At 50.9% G+C, this 22,783-nt stretch overlaps 1 long non-coding RNA gene across 3 annotated transcripts in view; it reads left to right on the top strand.

The window, feature by feature from the left end:
* Nucleotides 1–1,951: 1,951 nt before the first annotated feature.
* LOC112648835 (uncharacterized) overlaps nt 1,952–22,783 on the top strand; it is a 55,510-nt gene continuing 34,678 nt past the window's right edge. Inside the window, exon 1 of one of the 3 annotated variants that reach the window (XR_007412002.1) lies at nt 1,952–2,011. This is a non-coding gene — a long non-coding RNA (uncharacterized LOC112648835). Of the gene's footprint in view, nt 2,012–12,353; nt 12,483–19,744; nt 21,393–22,783 lie in introns of those variants that run through there. The other 2 variants (XR_007412003.1, XR_007412001.1) reach the window with 2 other exon arrangements.

Raw genomic sequence — 22,783 nt, 5'->3', positions numbered from 1 at the left:
ATCAGATCCCCCAGGGTAAGGGCTCAGTCCCACCAGACTGTCCCACGGCAGAGGCCAGTCACAAGTCCCAGGCTGTCATCTGTATTTCTGACCAGCTGGCTATAAATTGGGGTTCCCATGACCCCCTCCCTGGGTTTGATCATTTGCTAAAATGGTTCACAGAGTTCAGAGAAACACATCTGCCAACCTATTATAAAGGATTTAATAAAGGATTCAGATGAAGAGGCACATAAGTTGAGGTCTGGAATGGTCCTGAGCGCAGCAGCACCTGTGTCTGTGGAGCTGAGGTGTGTCACCCTCCTGGCATGCGGATGTGTTCACAAGCCTGGAGTTCTTAGAACCCTGCACTTCAGGGACTTTTGCGGAGGCTTCATCACATAGGTGGGATTGATCATTAATTCATTCTCCAGCTGCCCCCCTCCCCTCTGCCCAAGAATGGGGGTGGGGCTGGAAGTTCTGAGCTTTAAAGTATGGCTTAGATTTCCTGGTGCCCACCCTCCACCCAGGAGCCCCCGAGAGTCACCTCATTAGAACAAAAGAGGTTTCCTATCACCCAGGAGATTCCGAAGGACTTAGGAGCTCCGTGTAGGGAGCTGGGGTCCAAGACCAAATATGAGTAGGAATGGGGCAGAGAGCGGTGTACACACGTATGTTTCATAATGTTTTACAGCTTCCTATCTGGTGGTGTATTTATCCGAGTCCATAATTCAGCAGAGAGAACCGCGAGGTAGGGGTTCATAGTGTGCTCACCATAGGGGCACGAGTGTTGAATAAATGGTCGTGAGAAGTAATATCATTACCGAGCTCCCTGCACAGACAGCTCTTTGCTAAGATGTCTTTGCACAAGTTGCACTTAATCTTATTCAGTCTGGCAAAGCAGTCAGCAGGTAGTACCATAGACTGGTACCTGGATTTTTTTCTACTCCACAGTCCCCAGTCTTAGGCCTGATCCAGTTCTGTGCTGAGATTTGCATGCCAGGGGATCCTTCCCTGGAAGCTGTCAAGGGGACCAGCCAGGAGAGGGGTGAGCGTGGCGCTCCCCCAGGAACTGCAGCATGGAGGGGCGGTGGGAGAGGCGGGCGAGTGGAGGACCCTCAGGGCCTTGAGCTGGGTGGTTTGCAAGAGGAGGGTCTCCCTCCAGGATGCTGTTTGTGGACAGGGTTGGGGAGTGCTGGGGAGTATGGTGCCCCGACCCCGGGCCCTTGTCTCCAGGGGTCCTCAGAACCTGGGGGTCGAGCTATCCTGCCAGCCATCCTGAGACAGCTGCTGGGGTGAAATGAGTGGTAAGAGGCTGGCCAGAAAGCTCCCCCTGAGAGGGCAGTGGGTTAGCGGGGAGCCGCTTTTTGTGGAAGGTCCACGTGGACACTCCGGAGCGAGGCAGAGACCTCCTTTGGCGCAGAAAGCCTGGGTCCCTAGAGGCAGCGGCCCATCCACTGGCAGCCCGAGTCCGCTCTGCCTGCCTCCCGAGGCTCCACGCTCTGGGGGGCGGAGGCCGGGGCCTCTCCGGGTCCTGGCACCCTGGGGAGGGGATGCAGTCCAGGCCGCCAGGAGCCCCCCGGCTGGGCATCTCCCCACCCCTGCATTCCCTGCCAGGTTGTAGCTGAGCAGTCGGTGGGAAAAGACCGTTCCCCTTTCATAGTCCTTTCTGGATGTTTTCAGAAGGAATTTAACCCTGGCGGACAGAAAAGGAAAGCTTTTATCCCTTCTCTGACCACCGAGAGGAAGCGGTGGATTGAAGAACCACGTGGACAGCGAGGAACAGAGCCAGAGGGACCCGCGGGCGGAAGGGTGGGAGGGAGAAGGAGCGATGGAGAAGAGCAGAGCCCGGGGAGGGGGGGTGGCGGCCCCCGGGGAGGGGGAGTGTGCCCTGGGAGACTGCTGGGTGAGCCATCCCCTTGGGGGGGATGCAAGAGGACCGCCTTTGTTTTGTGTGAAACACCAGAGCACACTTAGTGCACACGTACTGATTCCTGTCCGCGAGCTGCTTCTGAGAGTTAACATCTTTCAGCAGGTCTGTTGTGAGGACCCGGCTTGAAAGCCAAGGTCCGCAGCACATCTTGGCTTCTTCGCCTGTGCTGGCCCTTTGTCCCTCTGTCCCTCCGACCCCCCATCCCTCCCTCTGTCCTTCTGTCCCTCCCTCCCTCCGTCCGTCCCTCTGTCCTTCTGTCCCTCCGTCCCTCCGTCTTCCCCTCGCCTGTGTTTCTTTCTTCCTTCCTGCCTGTAGTCTCTGTGTCCTGCCCTCGTCCCTTGGTTCTCGCGGTGAGCAGCCTGTCCCGGGGCCCAGGGGCCTGCCCGCCCACCTAATCTCATCCTCCTGTCACCCTGCTGGCTGCGTCCAGAGCCCGGGATTCAGGAGGGGTGACTGGAGTGACTCTCCCTGTTGAAAACACAGCTGCGGCAGGGGAGATAGGGGAGCCGGCCCAGCCCTCTGGCAGAGGCTGCGGCAGGAGTGCCAGCTGTGTGAAGTAACAGGCCCAGCCCAGCAGGCACAAACACGTGGCCAGGGCTGCACTGTGGCCGCCAGCTCCCAGGGGAGGGGGTGCGTGGGGCCCCACAGGGCCTTCAGGCTGGTGGGGCCCGCGGGCCCTCCACTCTTTAGGAGAGTCGCAGTTGCATGGGTCCCAGGAGAAGGAAGGGTGCCAGGCTGGCCATCTCACAGGGGCTGGGAGGGTGAGGTGGGGCAAGAGACATAGTTGTCCCAAAGCCTGGCTTGCTAGTGAGTGGAGCAGACTTACTCAAGTTACTTGCCTCATTCAGACTTCGTGTCTTCATCTATGAAATGGAAGTAATACTTGGCCCACTTAGTGAATAGTTTGTTTCAAGGACTCTGTGGTTGAGCGATGCCTTCCAGAGTTAGATCTGGAGTCAAAGCCCACCATGGCCACATGCCAGCCCGCCTTGGCACCTGCCAGTCTGAATTCTATTTTTCCTCTAGAACTCAGCTGAGCTCCTCAGAGAAGGCTGTCACTGGTCGAGCTACACCTCAATCTTTGTCCTGAGACATGTTGTGACCAGCCCATGCCTGCCAGACTGCTTGAGGTCTGAGCTCAGACCCAGGAATAGCAGTAAGGACTTGGGGGGTTGTTAAGAGGGTCAGATAAGCCCCTACGCCTGCAGTGATCAGAGTATGTGGCATGTTGTATCTGCTCAGTCGAGGTTTGTCAGGACTTCTATGCTGCTGAGTGTCTAATAGGAGCATTTTTGCTTCCCGTCTTGAGTGTAAGCTCTTCAAAAGCAGGCCATGCCTTCTGCTCTCTCGCCATATCACCTGTCAATGATATACATGTGTTGGGTGATCAGTAAATACCTTGGCACCTGCCCCTCCATTTTGGTTAACTTGTTATTTAACCAAATTTAACCAAATTTTGCAGAATGATGCTCATCCACAATCATGGCACATTGCTTGTCTGTATGTTTACAGGGAAAAGAGGCAGCTCCTATGTAGGTGGCATGGTGTTTGGCACATTCACATGGTATCTCGTTAACTTTTGCAAGAACATCAAGTTCCTAGGGCAGGTGTAACTATCCTCACTTTACCAACAGAAAAACAAGGGCTCAGAGGTACTGAGCCGTGAGACCCAGGTTATGTGGCTGCCAGACTGATGCCAAGGCCATGTTTTGTTTTCTTTACATCGTCTGTGTCTGTTGGTCACAGTCTTGGTGGAACAGATGCTAAACCTGAATCTTATTTGCTGGTTATATTGATGCTGTGCAAACTCTTAGTGTTCAACAAAATTGGCAAACCGTCAATTGATTATAAAAAATCTGGAGGAGCTAAGCACTTGGAGCAGGCCCAGAGCCTGAAATGAAAGTACTTGGCTCCCTGTTGCACTAGAAGTTTGGTTATTCCTCCTGAAATGACTGGGTTGCAGGCTTAAGCTTGTTTGCCCCTTTGAAAGTATGCACTCCCCCTCCCTGCCCAGACCCTCCTATCAGAAAGACTTTGGTGTCCAAGGTCCTGGGGCACTTTTCTTAGTTTAAGGAATTTTGGTTCATGGAATTTTGACCTCTAGTGACTAGAGATGTTTTGGGAATGAATCTTTTGGGCCTAGCACATTCCGTCTTCACTGGCTCTGCTCCCTCCCCTTCAGGCTTGGCTCTCCCTGCAACACATCCTCCTGGCCGCCACAGCAAAGGGCCTGTGGCAGCCAGCACTCTGCCACTTTCTCATGGACCCCATGTTAGTGTTCCTAGTGGGCTCAGGCTGTGGGGGTGGATCAATTACAATACTCTGCCTCACCTCTACTTCCAAAGCCTTCCCTGAAGTTAAACCTGAGTTAGCCCTTTGGGGGAAATGTGGGGTCTCATGGGGAGCAGCACTCTTGGGACATGGAATCACTTGTTTTTACCTTACACCCTTTCTGTGCTGGAATTTTATGGTATTCAGCAATTAGGCTATGCCTGCATACCTATGGACAAGATGATCGGATTTTAATTCTCAACACCTAAATTAGAAGTACTCTTGTTCATAAAACAATGGATGCTCCAATTCTCAGAATATCAAGTGTTTCTCACTCCAAATAGAATAAATCAGGAGGAGAATTGTAGCAGCCCAGAAAAGAGGTGTGTGTGAGGCCAGAGGTTAGTGTTGTCACAGAACCTGCGTCCAGACAGATCGAGTTCAAGTTACCAACTCTGTCACTTCATGGCATTGTGACCCTGGGCAGGTTGAGTACCCTTCCCGTGCCTCGTTTTGTCCTCTGTAAATCAGGATAGTAATTGTGACTGCCTCTTGGGTTTTAAATGAGTATTAAATTTAATGAATTAATATTTCAAAAGTGATGAAGATAATGCCTAACGTAATATAGTGTATAAGTGTTTGCTGAATACGCAAATATATTTAAAGTCGTTTTCTGATATATATGTTCCCCTAGTGTCAGCTAGGGTCCATCATTAAACCAGAGGCTTTGAATATACCACAGCATAACATAGCACAGAATACAACAATATACCACAGTATAACACAGCATAGCGTAGTATACCTCAGTATAGCACAACATAGCACGACACAGATAGCATACCACAGTATATCATAATATACCACAGTAGACCTCAGTATACTACGGTATATACAGTATACCACAGTATACCACAGTATATTACAGCATACCACAGTATTTACCTCAGTATACTATAGTATACTACAGTATACCACAGTATAATACAGCATACCACAGTATATACCTCAGTATACTACAGTATACCACAGTATATTACAGCATACCATAGTATTTACCTCAGTATACTACAGTATACTACAGTATACCACAGTATATTACAGCATACCACAGTATATACCTCAGTATACTACAGTATACCACAGTATATTACAGCATACCACAGTATATACCTCAGTGTACTACAGTATACTACAGTATACCACAGTATATTACAGCATACCACAGTATACCTCAGTATAGCACAGCATAGCACAGCATATATAACATACCACAGTATATTATAGCATACCACAGTAGACCTCAGTATACTGTAGTATATACAGCATACCACAATATACCTCAGTATACTACAGAATACCACCGTATACCCCAGTATATTATGGCATACCACAGTATACTACAGTATACCACAGTATACCACAGTATATTACAGCATACCACAGTATATCTCAGTATAGCACAGCATAGCACGGCATATATATAGCATACCACAGTATATCATAATATACCACAGTAGACCTCAGTATATTACAGCATACTACAGTATATACACCATACCACAGTATACCATATATTACAGCACACCACAGTATACCACAGTTTACCTCAGTATATTACAGCATACCACAGTATGCCCCAGTATACTACAGTATATGCAGTATACCGCAGTGGATTACAGCATACCACAGTAGACCTCAATATACCGCAGCATACTCCAGTGTATGCAGTATACCACAGCATAGCATACCACAGTATACCAAAACTCACCTCCATCCCTGCTCTTTTTTCAAGGCTGTCTGCAAGAAATTAGTATCTAGTGTCTTGTTTCCCAGTTGGATTGTTGCTGAATTTGCAGGAACTCCTAGGCTTCTCAGTGTGAGAGGCCCATTAATATGTATACCTGGAATTGAGCTGTCTCATTAAGCTGTTTGTATGTGCACTCATCTTTGGACTGGCATTTGCTCCGTGCAGTGCACTGTGATGAGAGCATGATGAGCTACACTTGGTCCCTGCTTGGGAATGTTCTTCGTGTTCCACAGACATGCTTGATGCCTATGGCCAGGGTTAGGCATTTGTGCACGTGCCGCCCAGGGTTAGGCATTTGCGCACATGCCACCCACCTAGCATTGTTTTGTGAGCTTTTCTCTCTGGAAGCAAAGTTCACCTCCCTGAATGTCAGGAGAGGGCCATCTGCCACACCAGAGCAAGAAATGAGAGGCATTTCCATGTTAGGCCCTTCTTTTCTGTTCTGTGTGAGCATTGTGAGAATCCTGGCCTGACATGCGTTTGGCAATGGAGGGTTTTATTAAATAGAAGCTAGATGTTTGGAGATAAAGCACATCCTCCTCCCTTTCCCCCCAAACACAAGCTTTTCCTTCCTGTCCAGTTCTCCGGATGTGTTTCTTTTAGACAATGGTCATTAAAGCCAGACATGGCCCTGTGCTCCCTCTAGAGATGTCACGGGCTCAGACATGGGGTGGGTAGGGGTGGCTGTGGATGCTTCTGGCACTAGAAGGAATGGGCTCTCCCAGCAAAAACAGAGGTGCTGGCGCTTGTGCAGTTGGGTCTTATGCTGTGTTTGTCTGTCTTAATTCCTGAGGTGTGGTTTTCAGTGTGAGGGTCAGGACTTGGCTGGTGCTCTGTGGAGTGGGCCGCAGGCCATTTGGGATACTCTCTGAAGGGACTCTGCATGGGGTAGGGTTGTTATGGCTCTGAGTGCTCTCCCATCCCATGTCTCCCTGCTCAGATCTGCTGAACACACAGGGCCAGTTTGGTTTGCTAAACACAGCTCGGATCAAATTGCTCTCCTTGTAAAATGTTGATGACTCCCCATTACTAACGGTATCAAACATACAAATATACCCTTACTTCAGCATCCTCTAAGGTGTGGCTTAGGTCCACCTGCCATTTCTGTTGTGGAGGCAGCTTCCCCTGCTATCTGAAAGCTGAACATTCCTTTGGAAGCTTCTATAAGGTAAAGGGGTGTAAATCAAAGAAGCAGTTACATTTCATTTATATGGAAAATATTTGGGAATTCCCAGACCCAAGAAAACCTGTCTTAGACTTTTCTGATACCTTAGGACACATCTTGCTAATTGATGCACAAAACAAATTGATGCTCAGAGATGCCATCCAAAGCTCTGGTGGCCTGAGGCTGAAATGTGAGTGTGGGTCCCAGGGAAGGAGCCGGGGGACCCCTCTCGCTGCTCCAGGCTCTGCTCTCTGTGAAACACACGCTGAATGCGATTTTCACTTTAAGTCTTTCATTGTGAAAGCAAAAATCCTTCTTTTGTTTAGTAAGAACAGGTAATAATGTAGGTCTTCTGTAGAAGCAAAGTGGCTGATACACCTTTGAAAAGTGGGATATATGTGTATATAGTATATTGTATCTAAAGTTTAGTTTAGCAGGGGAACTAGGCACTTGCACAGAAATGGGAGGCAGAGCATGTGAGACACCAGAGGAGCCCACACATCTGCTCTTGGTGAGTGGGAAGCCAGTCACCACTGGTCTGTCCACTGGATGCATCTGAAGGATGCAGGATGAACCCTAAGCCCTGAGTGTGGGAGGCTCAGCCTAGCAGTCTCAGTGCTGGGATCGCCAGGTGCCACATCCCCAGAGCTCTAGGACATTGTGTCAGTGTTTCCTGGCAGTCGCCCGGGGAAGGGGCACCTGAGAAAGGGGGCGGTAGCCCTCCTGAATGCTTTCCTGCCTCGGCTGGGCTGCAGGAGGCATGGAGAGAGCCTGTGGCCTTGCAGCTCTGAGTCTTCCTCCCATGACCTCCACAGCCTGAATGAAGCTCCCTGGCTCCATGTCCAGCTCCCCACTGCTGAAGCTCGACAGCCAAGCTCAGGACTCCTTCCCTGGACTGGCCTGGTGGAGTCTGCAGGTGTTCTCTGAGGAACTTCCCTGTGGGGTGCCCTGCTTCTGGGAAGGAGGCAAGGGAGGACGGGCTAGGGTCCTGAGGGGTCCAGGCTCCCCTGTGCATGCTGCGTGTAAGGCGTGCAGACCCACCTCCGGCAGGTGCAGCGGCATAGTCTTCAGTGAGGGGTCAGATCTGTGTTTTAGGATTATTGCAGGTAGCAGTCTGGAGCCGTGGAGACCAGTTGGGAGGCCAGGAGTTGAGGGGAGGGACAAAGAGGACCAGAATGCTGTTAGTGTTTCGGTTGATTGCTGGCCCCAGGTGCCGGGGTGTCAGGTGCATGGTAAGTGTTGCCTCAGAGAAGATGGGTGCCGGGACCCACAGCCACGTGAGTTCTGGTGCCGGTGCTGACTGGTGTCCCTGTTCTTCCCAGGCCCTGTGTGGTGAGAGCAGGGGACAGACAAAAGAGGCCCAGTGCTTGAAGGAGCCTGGCTGAGTATGTATGTAAAATAAAAGCCAGAGGATGTGGTTTGGGTTGTCCCTGAAAAAGATCTCTATTTATATGTGGAAGGTTATTTTCAGATGGGGCTTCATGTCAGGACAGGAGGCTGTCCTGTGCAGGAGCTGGCCCTCAGAGGCACAGCAGGTCTCGGCACAGCAGGTAGGCAGGCAGGGACATGGTCACGGTCACCGCTGCGGTCCTGTGGGGGACTGCTTGGCATGTTTCCAGTTCCGTGATCCCAATCCATACTGTTTCCCCGGACTCGATTTAACAATCTGTGAAGCATTGCTCTATCTTCTAGGAGGTGACAGGACACAGTTAATTCCTGTTTGTGATGCTCAGAGGCTCTCAGATGAAAATGCTGCATGGGTAGCTGACTTTCTCCGTGAGGATCCAGCCTGTGTTCTCACAGTTGCGCTCATGCATGATTGCTGCAGGGGTAGACTGGTTCCGTGATTTCGTATTCGAATCCTTGGAGGATACTTATTTCCTATCAGTTTCTTTCTGCTTTAAAAATATTATCTAGGAAAAAAATTTAAAAATATGGAGCTGCATGGAGAATATGGAGCTGAACACCCACACCCCCACCATCCAGAATGAACAAATAGTGAGTTTTTTTTTTTTACAATTAACAACCTTTATTAGAATTTAAAGTATTTTTTTTTAATCTAACAGTGCACTGTGAGTTATATGTGGTTTTAAAATTTTGTTGTTCAAGGAAATAGGGACACCTGGGTGGCTCAGCGGTTGAGCGTCTGCCTTCGGCCCAGGGAGTGATCCTGGAGTCCCTGGATCGAGTCCCACATCGGGCTCCCTGCATGGAGCCTGCTTCTCCCTCTGCCTATGTCTCTGCCTCTCTCTCTGTGTGTCTCTCATGAACAAATAAAATCTTAAAAAAAAAAATAAAGGAAATAAAACATTTGTATGCCCCCCCTCCTGCCCCTTGCCTTCCTGTAGCCCCTGAGGTGACACTGTCACGGGTGTGTGCCCTCCCTGTCCGCGTGTGCCCATGTGTGCCTGCGTGTGCCCGCATGCGGCCGCTCCTACCCCATATACCCCGGAACCACCACAGAAGGATGTGGGCGCATAGCTCGTGGAGTTCAGGGTGAGGTGGACCAGGGCTCGAGACTGGCCTGTTTCACTTGGGCCTTCTTGAGCCTCAGTGTCTCCATCCGAGGCCTGGCACTGAGTTCACAGCACTGTTGTTGACGTTGGAGAGAAGGCCGAGATGGTTGGGTCAGTGAAGGGACTGACAGGATTTCTTAGGTTTCTCTTCCCTGTCTCCGAGGTGGAAAGCCCCTTGAGAGCAGGGCGCCTGCCCAGCCTCTAGTAAATACCTGTGTCTTGTTGACAATGCCTCCTGGCTGGTGCAGAAGCGGAGTAGTTGTTTCTTGAAGAAATGATTGAAACGCCCCTGCCCCATGCTGGCCTCAGCGCAGACAGATGCGAGGGCCGCACAGCAGCCCCATGCCATGGTCACGGAGGGGTGCAGAGCCCTCTGTGGCACTTGATTTTCTCAAATTGTGGATTTTATATGGCGAATGACTCAGGTGCATTTTTGCACCATTGTGGCCTCACTGCAATGCTACCACCCCCTGCTGCACCATGGTCATGATGTCTGTCTCAGGCAGAACATGGGAAAGGGACACGGGACACGGGGAACAGAAGAGACAGGACACATATCACAGGGACACGGACACAGACACAGGGATATGGACATAGAGCAGACAGGACACAGGGACACAGACACAGGGACACAGACACAGGGACACAGACACAGGGACACAGGGGCGGGGACACAGACACAGGGACACGGGGACACAGACACAGGGACACGGGGACACAGACACACAGGAACAGGGACACAGGGACAGGGACACAGATATGGACACAGGTCACAGGGACACAGGGGACACAGGGACAGACACAGGGGACACAGGGGACAAGAGACACAGATAGGGACACAGGGGACACAGGTCACAGGGACACAGAGCAGACAGGACATAGGACACAGGGGGACACAGGATGCAGACACAGGCAGAAAGGGGACAGCAGGGGGCACCAAACCCGCGCGGTTGTGCCGGGAGCGGAGCCCGGCCAGGCCAAGCGGCAGGGCCTCAGGCCCTGGGCTCTGAGGCAGCTCCCCACTTCCTTGGGGGTGCGGTGGTCTCCTGGGTCACGTGGCTCCCAGCTGGTTGCGGATGGAAAGTAACTCTCCCGACCCCCACTTCTGGAAGACAAACCAACAGCTGCAGGGGTGAGGGTGGGGCGGTGGGGACTCCCCAGCGGAGGTGGGCAGGTCAGGCTGGGCCCTGGCGGGGGAGCAGGGCCCCCTGCGGGAATTGGCTGGTCTTCAGTCAGAGCCGCAGACCAGCTGCGTGGCCTGGGTGCTTGGGCACCGAGTTTCCCTGCTGACTGTAACCCGAGTGCTGGCGTTCGGAGGTGGTCGGTCGTGGGGCTGGGGCCACGGAGAGTGGGGTCAGTGCCCGAGTCAGAGGGCCCGGGGAGCCCCCTCGCTGCACCTGCCATGCCAGGACCCCAAGGAGTACGTGTGTGTTGTTCAGGCCCCAGGACAGGACGCCCAGAAGTGCATATGCTTGTGCGGGACCTGAGCAGCTGGGGATGCCTCACGCTCCTCCACTTCGTACCCTTGCGACCAGTGGACACTCGGGCTGGCACCGCGTGAAGGCATCCGGCCCGGGTCTCCCCACCCCACAGCTCTTTACCTCCTTTCTCTCCAACTTGTGACACAGAAGTCTGCACCCCAGCTACCTCCTCTGCTCAACACTTTAACAACCACTCATAGAAAACTTGTACAAACTGATTCTAAAACAAAACCATGATCATGTACGGAATGTTATTATTCTTCAAATGCACACTTGGGGAAAGAATTGATGTTGAAATCGAAGCACCTCGTGCGCCTTCTTTACTTGGCTTGCGTGGAATTGGTGGCATTTGGCCCACGTCTCTGTGACGGCGGGTGCAGTGGAGAGTTCAGCAGGCCTGTTTCCTCCCCGGCACGTGGCCATGGCCTGGAAGGAAGGGTCTGGTCCTGCCTGCAGGTCTTACTGGGTGAGGTGGTCTCTAACGCTGCTGGGAAGGTGGCAGTGACCAGCCTCCCTCTGGGAGAATTTTCCTCCCGTGGCGGTGCAGGAAGGCCATGAGGTCTGGGGAAGTACAGGGTCGAGCTGGGGACCTGGGCCGGCTCCTGGCTGTGGAGCTCAGACCAGTGGCTTCTAGCACCTTTTGGTCACCTGCTGTTGGCAGTGTGCGTGAGGAGTGTGGGCCCCAGCAGATGTATACTGACTTATCTGTGATTTGAAATGCACATTGCAATACTGATATGTTATGCTCATTATAAAAAATGCATGAAGATTCAGAAAAGACAAGGGGAAGATACCATAAACAGGACTTTTAGACGTGCTGTTAATGGCAGTGGGTGCATTACTGTCATCAGCTAATATCTGAGGCACTGTCAATGCCTCGCATTCGGTTTCTCGTTCCCAACACTGAATGTGAAGATATTCCATATCTTCCATTATTATTCCATTATTATCAGATAGCCTTGATAATATGGAAGCGTTTTGGCTGACTTGTGAAATCTGATTATATTATCACTGTTTCCCCAACAATGTGGCTGCCCGAGCGCCGCTGGGACTGCTTTTCTTGCTCGTTCTGTCTTGCATTATTATGCAATCCATGATTCCTTTTTAGAAAAAATTTTAAGCCTCTTGCCCATTTTTTGGATGGTTAATTTAGGGAAAACTAGATCTGCTGTGTAATTCCACTTACCTGGACTCATCTGTTGTAGGTCACATTGTGTGGAGAGAGAGTCCAGGGATGAACTCACCACTGTCGCCTGGTGTCTGATCCCTCAAGACCTGGATGACAGATCACTAATGGGTGCACCAGGTGAAGGCGTGAAAGCCAGTGCTTATGGTGACTGTCAAAAAAGCTTAATTGATTTTGAATTGAATTATATGCATATAACTGCAGGTTCCCCCAATATCTGAAATGGAGTGTGAAAACTTCTGTAAGCCGAAATGACGTAGGGAAGAAGCTGTTAGCATTGATTCATAGGAAAAATTTTTAAGCTTTCCCAGACCCAAAAAATAACCTATCTTAGGCTTTTTTGATACCTTGCAATACATCTTGCTAATGGATGCACTAAACAAATAGATGCTCAGAGACACTGTCCAAAGCTCTGGCGGCCCGATGCTGAGACGCTGAGTGTGGGTCCTGGGGAAGGAGCCTGGGGGGCCCCCTCTCACTGCTCTGGGCACTGTTCCTATAACAGCTCATTGTGAAACACATGCTAACTGCAATTTTCTCTCTTCACTTTTTTTGGTCAAAGTGAAAATCCTCTTCGGATGTCTTGCAGTTAGCAAGGGCAGGACCAATGCAGGTCTTTTGCAACAGTGAAGTGGCTTAAGGTGAACTTCAAAAAGCTGGGGATACCTGGACATGGAGATTTTAATATTTTCCTCCTTCACCTTCTGGGTCATCCTTTCTATCTACAAAATTTAGAGATCCCAACTGTAGAGACATAAGGCAGGCGCTTTGGGTTGGAACTTCAAGCCCCTCACAGTCCACCCTCAGTTGACCTTTCCAACTTCTTATTCAGTGACAAACCATACTGCCATTTGGCCACGTCCATGGTTTTTTCTGCAAGATGGTGACCTTTGAGGGCTGCCGTGGCACCCTATTCACGGCTGCATTCCAAACCTCAGCTCAGTGCTACAGAAGGCAAATTCTTACACCTGAACGCCACAGGGCTGCCCGCAGAGTCATGGGCTTCCTGCCTTTTAGGCCGGGTCGGTGCAAACCCTAGATGGGCCCACCCCACCCTGTCTCCATAACCATCTCAGGGCACGGGGATGGCAGCGTGGTCCTGCATAGCAGAAGCTGATGGGCCGGGTGGCACTTGCCACAGGAAGAACTCGGCAGAGCAGATGGGGCGGACCTTGCAGCACACTTTCCTATCCTCTTCTGTCACCACATCATCCCCATGGATTCTATTCCTCCATGGTGTTACGATGACATGTCCTCTCCTCTCAGGACCTCCCTGGGCCCCCTCTGGATTTTTTAGGAGACATGAGTGTGTAACCTGAGAGCTCTATCCACTCCCCCGGCCTGTGTTTCCAGGTCAGAATTCCATGTGGGGCCTGGAGATGCGGCACCTGCAGTATTGTGGATGGGCAGATCTGGGACAGGCTTTGCGTGTGTGCATCTCAGCTACTTCCTGCAATCCTCTCATCTCTCCTGAGCCAATGGAGAGTGATCCCCATGAACCCCACGGACCCCACGGACCCGAGCTGCTGTGGAGGGAATTGCTGAACAGACCTCAGAGGGATGCCTGGTCCCAGGGCATTAGCCTGTGGGGTGTTCAGGGTGACGGGATGGGAGCTTACTTAGCTGAGCTGTCCCTAAACCAGGATACACAAAGTCAGGGCCCGAGCTTATGCTAACTGGGGCGAGGCTCATCTCAGCTCTGCTAGGGTTTACTCATCTCGGATTGGCATTTGGTAGCTCAACTGCTAGGGTACTTCTGTCTGATGGGAGATGTGTTCTTGGTCTCCTGTTTTGAAGCGAATCTTTGCAAAGGAGAAATACCGGTATTTCACTACTGATAACGTAGTGAAGATGGCAGGACTCTGCTGGCTGTGGGGATGCTGGGTGACCATGAAAGGCTTAAGGAATACAGACCAGAGCTTTCATCACATAACTTGATGAAGTGGCTCATTGCCATGATGACAGCTCTCTGTTGCAGTTTGCAGGCTGGAGGGAGGTGTGCATTTGTGACGTTCGGAGGCCGAGGTTGACACATGGTAGAAATGAATGTGCAAGCCATGGGGAGGCTGCAGTGGCAGAGTGGGCCTTCCCAGATGTGGCCGGCCACCCAACTTCACGATGGTACGATGGTCAGCTTTTCCGAGCACTCCGGATGCATTATTACTTCAACAAACATTTATTGAGCACACAGCGCTGGGGATGCAAGACGGACCTGGCACCTGCCCTCCACACACTTGCTATGGTCATTTTGTCACCCAGTTAAGGTGGGAGGACTGGCCTCATTTTATTCCCAGGGAACGGAGGCTGGGGAGTGTGGGACACCAGGAGTGTGGGGGGCGGGCAGGAGGAGCGAGGGCTGGAAGCCAGCCTGCGATTTCAAGTGCAGTCCTCTTTCTGATTCCTACAGAGAAACGGTGTTTATGGATGGGGTCCCTCGAGGTCGGGCATGGTGGATGGGGGTCCACTCTCTGCTTAGGACCCCAGGAAGTCACTTGACCTTCTCTGGTCTCAACTTCATTACCTATAAAAGCAGGTAATAACGATGCCTTTCCCGCGGGATGTGTAAGGTTGGTCACGCTTCAGCTCAGCCTCTGATGGGAGTCAACACTTAGTACGTGGCAGTTGTTACTGTGATTATTATCGCCTGACCCGGCTAACTGTGGGTTTGGAGATCCCAGGGGCAAGCCCAGAACACTGTGTCTACACTGCGTGTAATTTACCATGAAACAAATTCGATGCCCCACACCCAGTTCAGGGGAGGCTGCTGAACTCGGTGTATGCACACATTTGCTATCATTGGTGGCTTGCTGTCTCGCTCTTGACTTCTGTGAGGAGAGCCCAGCAGCCTTGTCATGGTCAGTGTTACCTTTCTCACTGATCCGACAACCAGTATTTATTGCAAATGATAAGAGCCAAGGGAGGCTTATGTGATGTTTCTATTCGGGGTCTCTGATTTTGAATTTCTGTCCCTGATGGGGCATTTTGACCTTCTGCTAGGACACGGGCCTTTCTTTACCCCAGTCCCACTGCAAGAACACCGTGAGGCCGATGACAAACCCCAGAGAGGTAAGGTTCGACCAACCGACCAACCAACCATCAGGGAGGCCTAGTGCAGGAATGAAGACAGGAAACAGGTGCTTCATAACCAAGCATTCTCACCGAGAAGAGCAGCAAGCAAATCACCACCCCAGCCACTAGTTTTCACCATCTTCTTTGGTTCGAGGCAGGCAGAGCGGAGGTCAGGGTGGGGAATACCGCTGGGAGGCCCCTGAGTGTCTTACCGAGGGGTGGGTGGCCTGGGAGGGAGTTCCTCGTGAGGCCCTGGGGACCTGGCTCTTTCTAATCTTCCCTGGCACGATTGCCCTACGCCCCTGCAGGCCTTGGAGCTGGGGCTCCAAACAGCGTAATCCGTGGCCGACCCCAGCTAGCGGGTTCCATTTTTTTAAAAGTGCATGCTGGATTCCATGCAAATTCTTCTCTTAACGTCTTGCTCTACTTCAAGATCCCTGTTCGTTCCTTCCTCATTGTTCCTTCTGTGAAACACCGGGTGTTTTGTTGGGTTGTATTTGGGTGTCCCACTCCTTGGGGCAGAGAGTAGGGGCCTTGGGGTGTGTGTGGAGTTAGGTTAGGGCTTCTGGTTTTTTCTCTGGTTCTGTGCTGTCTTAGCTCCTAACATAAGGCTTAGGTCAGGGTTACCAGTACGTATCTACTCCGGATGAAGGGGCTTAGTGTTTCTGGATCCATTTAATTTCTGCTGTATTTTCCCACATAAATCATCCATTGTTGAATTCTTCTGCATCTCGCTTTTATTGATGTGTCTGTTTCTGGGATGTGAAGCAGTCACTTTCTTCTGTTCATTCATTGCAACGAATGCGAACTACCTTTTGTTGATTGATTTACCTTGAATTGTGTGTTGGTGCCTTAGAATGTGACTAGTCAGTGACACACCACTTGCTTTTCACTCCAGTGAGAGGTACAGTGGATCGCAGCCCTGGCTATACATTCGAGCCGCCGGGGGAGCTTTTAGAAAACACTGGGTGTCACCTTCAGAGGTTCTTATTTAATTGGTCTGGAGTCGGCTCAGGTGGTTCTGATGTGTGGTGAGAGTTAAGTTAAAACCCACATGGCTTTTAGGGGCACCTGGGTGGTCAGTGGGTTCAGCGTCTGCCTTTGGCTCAGGTTGTGATCTTGGGGCCTTGGGATCGAGTCCCATGTTGGGCTCCTCACAGGGAGCCTGCTTCTCCCTCTCAAATAAATAAAATCAAATCTGTTGATTTGATTTCAGTTTGTGTTTTCAGAATGTCTATAAGACCCAGCCAGCTTGGGCAGCCTTCTCGGACACCCTCCATACATGGCTGTGCCCAGGCTCATGTGCCTGGTTCCTACTGCTTACCCCCCCTTGTTATGATTTGTTTGTTAATCTATCTGCTGTAAAAGCTTCCCAAAGTATTTTTTTCACCTCGGTACTCCCGGCACTGAGCACATTTCTGGGCACTAAGTGCCACGTGATGTTGTTGGAGTCACGTGGTCAATTTGCAAGTCAGGCTGTCCCATGATCATACCTTTTGATCTATACCGATGATATCTTTTCTCAGGACTCTTTTCCTGGGATGAACCAGCAGCCTTAAGTATGTTGCGGAGACATCTGTCCCCAGAGTCCTGCGATCAGAGTTGAGAAGCATGACTTGTTTAAGGATCCGGAGGAAGCAGACGTGAGCGCTGGTATCCTGAACTGCTCACCAGACAGAGCCTTGCAGGTGTTCCCCTGCCCCCCTGGCTGTTCCTGGGTCTGGCCCAGCAACTTGTCATGTATCTTAGCAATGAAACGTGCACACCTCTCAGGGTTCCCTGAAGCCTGCCCTGGGAGCCCAGGACAGATTCCTGTGTGGGAAGGGCTGCACACGGGTGGGGTGTATGCCAGACTACTTGGAAGCCTAAGCTCTTCTCCAAAAGAACTTGGGAGCTTCAGTGGGAAGCTGCCAGGGTGCCTCGTCCAAAATTGGTGTTGAGCTTACAGGCTCATTCCAGGGATTCTTTGCACAGAGCCCTCTTAGGATGGAAGGAAGCAAACTGCATACAGGCAGGGACGTTGCCTTGCTCATCTCCGGGCCTGTGGGGCTTACAGCAGTGCCCGGCCCCGGGGGACACTTAGAGCCTGAGATCGGTGGATGAGCTTCTCCTAGCACTGTTTTCCTTGTGCTGCGACAGGCAGAGCTCTGTGCCAGGATGCAGGCCACAGACACTCCTGGCATTTCTGGTGATGGAACTGGTTTTACCCTGTGGAGGTTGAGAGGCTTGTGGACAAACTGGGAGCAAACTGTCACCACCCTATCTCGTCACCCTGAAGCAAATGCCCAAACTGAAGAGATGATATCAGGACCTGAGTTTTCCCCAAAGTTGACGTCCGGGGAGAAATGAGCCGAGATGCTTCCCGGCTTTCCAGCCTGCGTACATTATTCCTAGCTCAGATGCGAGTCCTACTGAGTGACCATACAGCAGTGTCACACCCTTGAGTCAGCCTTCCAATATAGATCTTCTTCAGGCTTCAGGCTGGTTATCACATCCTCTGCCTGCTGCCACTTGGGTCATATTTGCCATAAGATGTAGCTTTTATCAGGAATGATGGAGCAGGCTCAAGGTCAGTTGCTGCAGTTTAAATGAAGCCGTGGGGATGTGGGGATGGTCATTAAAGTCTAGCGCTACTCTATCCATTATAGTTGCCACAAGCCAGTGTGCAGCAACTGAAATGGAAATGAATTAAAATTAAATGCAATTAAATTTCATTTCTCAGCCATACTAGGCCACAGCTCACATGCTCGTGTGACTCAGGTAGTAACACATGGCTGGCAACTACCCTGCTGCATGGAGCAGAAAGGCATGTTTGCATCATAGTGGAAAGTTCTATTGGGTGGTGTTAGTCTAGAGTGCCCAGAGACCAAGGCTGCACGCCCAGCTGATGCCTGGTAGGCACCCTTCCAGGGCTACCCAGCAGCAGCTGTACTGTATCACAGCCCCTCTAGCATCGCATCCTATCAATCCTCTTCCAAATGTTGCTTGAGGATTCACCACGGCTGGGAAAGGAGAGAAACAATGTCTGTTCCTATACTTATTAATATAAAGATGCCCTCATAAATTTCATAAGGTTCAACCTCATATGAGGGAAAGAGAGAGGAATGACAGAGATTCAGGGACAGGAGGAGCATCTGCAGCTTGTGTTCCTCTTTCAGTCCTGTCTTTGGATACCATGGGTTGATGATAATCCAGATAGTTTTAACTCAGCAAAGAGTGGTTGACCAAAGGCCTGTTTGCTCCTTGCCAGCCCATGCTGCAGGAAGAGAGGTCCCTGTGTGACCATGGAGTGTAATGGAATAGTTAGGATGTATGCAGCTGTAAGACAGCTTGGCTTTGTGCATATGGTTTTCCTGACCAGCAGCCTGAGGATGGTAGTTCTCGAGCTGGGTGGGTAGCTCCAGGACATCAGGGCTCTGGGTTGGCATTTCTGCTATTCTCCTGGCCTTCTCCTCAGGGTCCACAGGGTGGCTACGGCAGCTCCAGCCATCACATCCCCATACAGCTATGCCCAGAGCCAGACGCTGGGTGTGGGCCAGGCCAGCACATGGGCTCTCTTTCAGAGTGGACAGTGTTTCCCCAAGCCATATCCCAACAGATTTTCCCTCTGCCTTATTGACCAGACCTCTTTATGAATCCATCCATTAAATAATCTAGAAAAAGGGAATGTGTTTATTAATTTTGATTTGGTGATTGATGCCCTGAAGCCAGGCATATTGCCAAGCTAACAAAATTGAAATGCCATCAGCCGGGAAGAAGCAGTAGTGGGAATGGACACTGGGTGGGCAAGTCAGAGTGTTTGCCAAAAGTCATTAACATGCTTCCAGTTCGTCAATGACTTTGTTTTCACCTGCCCCAGATCCACTGTGCCTCTGTTAGTGATACACACTGGTCACTTTGGGTGTGGAGGAGGGTGGGAGAGGACTCTGTCTCCATTGTTCCAAGGGTGGGAACATGATCTGAGCCAGGAGGTGGGGCTCAATGTCAGGACTTCTGTCTGAATATTGGGAAGAGATGCATTTGCCTTGCCCTGGGGTAGCATGCCAGCTGGAGTGGTGGCTGTCTGTCTGCCGAATGAATGAAGCTAACGTGGAGGAGAGAGGAACTGAAGGTGGTGAGACGCATGGTCCAGACTAAATTGCTGGGGCCCTGTGTGCAGCCGTGACAGACTTCTCCCTGGACCATTTGGTTAGATGACCTGGTGAGTCTGCCTTCCCCGCTTCTCTCTGTTCTGTTACATTCATAAGCTAGTCTGAGCTGGGAGTTAGAACCTAGCAGCGGGGTGCTCCCAAGTGATGGAGCCCAAGTAGGAGGGACGGCAGCCAGGCTCTTTCTGTCACCGGCTGCGGAGTGAGTGGTCTTTGTTATAGTCTAACAGAGCAGCTCGTTAAAGTGTTGTCCACTTTCTCTTGGGACTCAGAACAGGTGCTGTTTGAGGCTGTGTCCTTGTCTTCATTAAACCTTTCAGGCTGTGGAATGTGTTGGCTTCTATGAGAAAGAGATAAACTTCTCTCAAAGTTGGTCTATCTTGGAAAGAAAAAGAAGAAAAATTTGCTCTTTGATAAGAGGTCCTATCTGCCCTTGGTAGCTGAAAACCAGGCAATGCTGTGTTTTGCAAGACAGGAAACAGCGAGTTCTCTGTCCTGTGATGATGTTCATTCTGGAAGGAGTAGGAAGGCCAGAAACAGCAGAAGAGAAGACCAAATCAAGGAAGGAGCTGGAGCCAGAAGGCCACTTGTCATCATGGCCATCAGAGATATCACTGTAAAATGAAGAGCTGCAGGACAAGCAAGAGAAGCTACCACAGCATGTGTACTGCCCAAAGGGCTCATATCTGGAACTCCTGTACCTAAATAAAGAAAGATAACCAGTCCCACAGCAAAGTGGTCGTTTCACAAGAAGGGATGTCCAAATAAACATAGAAAGATGCTCAGCCTCACTTGTCATTGAGGAAGCACAATGGCAACAGTGGACTATCTCAGCACACCTTCTGCCAGAAGAGCTACAGGGAGAAACCTGGGCTGCACTGGTGTTGATGGGGCGGCCCTGCTGGAGCACCTGCTGGAACACTCACCCCTATTGGAGCACCTACTGGAGCATTCGCTCCTACTAGAGCATCTGCTGGAGTGCTCACCTCCTACAGGAGCACCCTACTGGAGCACCCAATAGAGCACTTGCCCCTTGCTGGAGTACCTACTGGAGTGTTAGCTCCTGCTAGAGCATCTGCTGGAATGCTCATCTCCTGCTGGAGCACCTACTGGAGCATCTACTGCAGCACTCACCCCCTGCTGGAGAGGCTGCTGGAGCATTCACCCCCTGCTGGAGCATCTGCTGGAGTGCTCACCCCCTGCTGGAGCACCAACCTCTTGCTGGAGCATCTACTGGAGCATCTGCTAGAGCACTCGTTCCTTGCTGGAGCACCTGCTGGTGGGATGTGAGCAGGGACTTAGCCGAACATAGTGTATTACCCATGAGAGTTGAATGTATGCAAATCCGAGCAGTTCCACTCCTGAGGACACAGACAGACAACACCTATTTTTAGCGATGTTGTTTGTAACAGTCCCACACTGCAAAGACAAAATGCCCTTCAAGAGTGGAATGGGTAAATATATTGTGTTGTGGTTGCAATGAACACTATACACCAATGAACAGGAGCAAACTGTGGCTTCCTTCAACAACATGAATGGAGCTCACAAATACAATATGAGTGCAAGAAGCTTGACAGAAAAGGATACATCCTGTAGAGTTCCACTTATATGAGCTTCAGAAATAGGCAACGCTAATATACGGTGAATGGATATTCACCTGGGCCAGAGTGGGGGTGACTAGGAGGGTCCTGGTGTCATTCTGTTTCTTGATTGTGACTCTGGTATGCCAACTCTGCTCACTGGGCAGCAAGATGTGTGATGTCTACACTCTGCTGTATGTCAAGAATATTTTGAAAAGCCTTCCGATGGCTCGTGGACTATGGAAGGGGGAGAGCTGGTGGTAAGCATGCAAATCAGTGGCTCATGAATGTAACACTCACCCCTGGGCTGCAGGGTGGGAGGCAGTTCTATTCCCAATTTCACTGCTGCTGGAGGGGGGAGGGTGTGAGGGGGTGGGGGGGTCAGGGGGTGGAGGCCATCAAGCTGAGGGGGAGGGTAGAGCCTGCAGGCTGTTGCTGACAAATGGAATTCCCAGACCAGAGCCCTCAGTAAGCACGACCTCCCTTGCTTTGGTTAATACCCCATGAAATGACTAAATGCAAATGGACTGGCCAAATACTAAGTACTAGGCTTCTCAGGAGGTTCTTTTGCCAGAGAAGTCTGAGCTTGGCTAACAGGGCCTGTGCTTGTTTCAGCCCCAGGGCAGGTGCTTGGTGCTCAAGCCTGCCCCACCTTAGGGGTCCCTAAGGGATCCTCCCCGGCTGTGGCAATGGACACAGGGTGAAGGGGATCCGCTCAGAAAGGGAATCAGGGCTGGGGACTGGTGAAGGAACCCACCCCTGCTAGAGAACAGATCCTTGCTGCTCTTGTCCAGTAGAGCAGGATTTGGCAAAGGCCTGCTGCTTATCTCTCCTGTTCCCCATCTCATTGCCAAATGGAAATTTCTGTGTTATCCTATTTTCTCTCTACCCTGGTGTATGAGAACACTTGTACATGTTGGGAGTGTTTACTTCTGTTCTTAATCTAAAGGTGTCAAACTATGGGATGCTAGAGCCAGACCTCATTGAAAGGAGTCTGCGTGACCCAGGTGCCCTGGTCTTGGAGCTGGATCCTAAAAGAGGACATAATTTTAGGATGTCTGGAGAGGGAGTGATTTAATTTGTGGATGTATGTGGCATAGTCACAGGGATATTGTAGAAATTCTATGAGTGGAAAGAAAGGTGTAAGGAGATCATGAGAGGCCATGGGGCGGATTGTGATGTACCTTTTGTTTTTGCCTTCAGGTACCAGTTTCCTTTTCTCACAGTGATAGCACACTGATTTACTTCTGGAGAACAGGCTTCTACCCAACTACCAGACCATGTGCTTTAAAGGATAGGCAAGAGATGCAGACCAGGTGCCCAGCATGAGCTTCCATTTCTGAGCTTTTGAGAACTCCCTGGGGGAGAGAAGCTGCCTTTGCTCTGAGTAGTCAGGTTGTTGGGACATAAGTCTGGGGTGGCTGTAAGGGAGGCGTCTGCCCAATATAGCCAATAAAGTTGAAAACAGGCCAGGAGATGGAGAGACCAGGTTTGATGTCCTGAACTAAGCTCTAGGACAATTACCCTCCTGCACTTCTTAGTGGCATGAGCCAAAAAGACTTCATATTTTGGGGCACCTGGATGGCTCAGTCAGTTAAAGGTCTATCTCTTGGTTTTAGCTCAGATCATAGTCTCAGGGTCTTGAGATCGA

Source organism: Canis lupus, chromosome 7, assembly GCF_003254725.2.
Source record: "Canis lupus dingo isolate Sandy chromosome 7, ASM325472v2, whole genome shotgun sequence".
In the NCBI taxonomy this organism is placed as follows: Eukaryota; Metazoa; Chordata; class Mammalia; order Carnivora; family Canidae; genus Canis; species Canis lupus.
The sequence above is the reverse complement of the archived record's forward strand: the minus strand, read 5'-3'. Positions and strand labels throughout refer to the sequence as shown.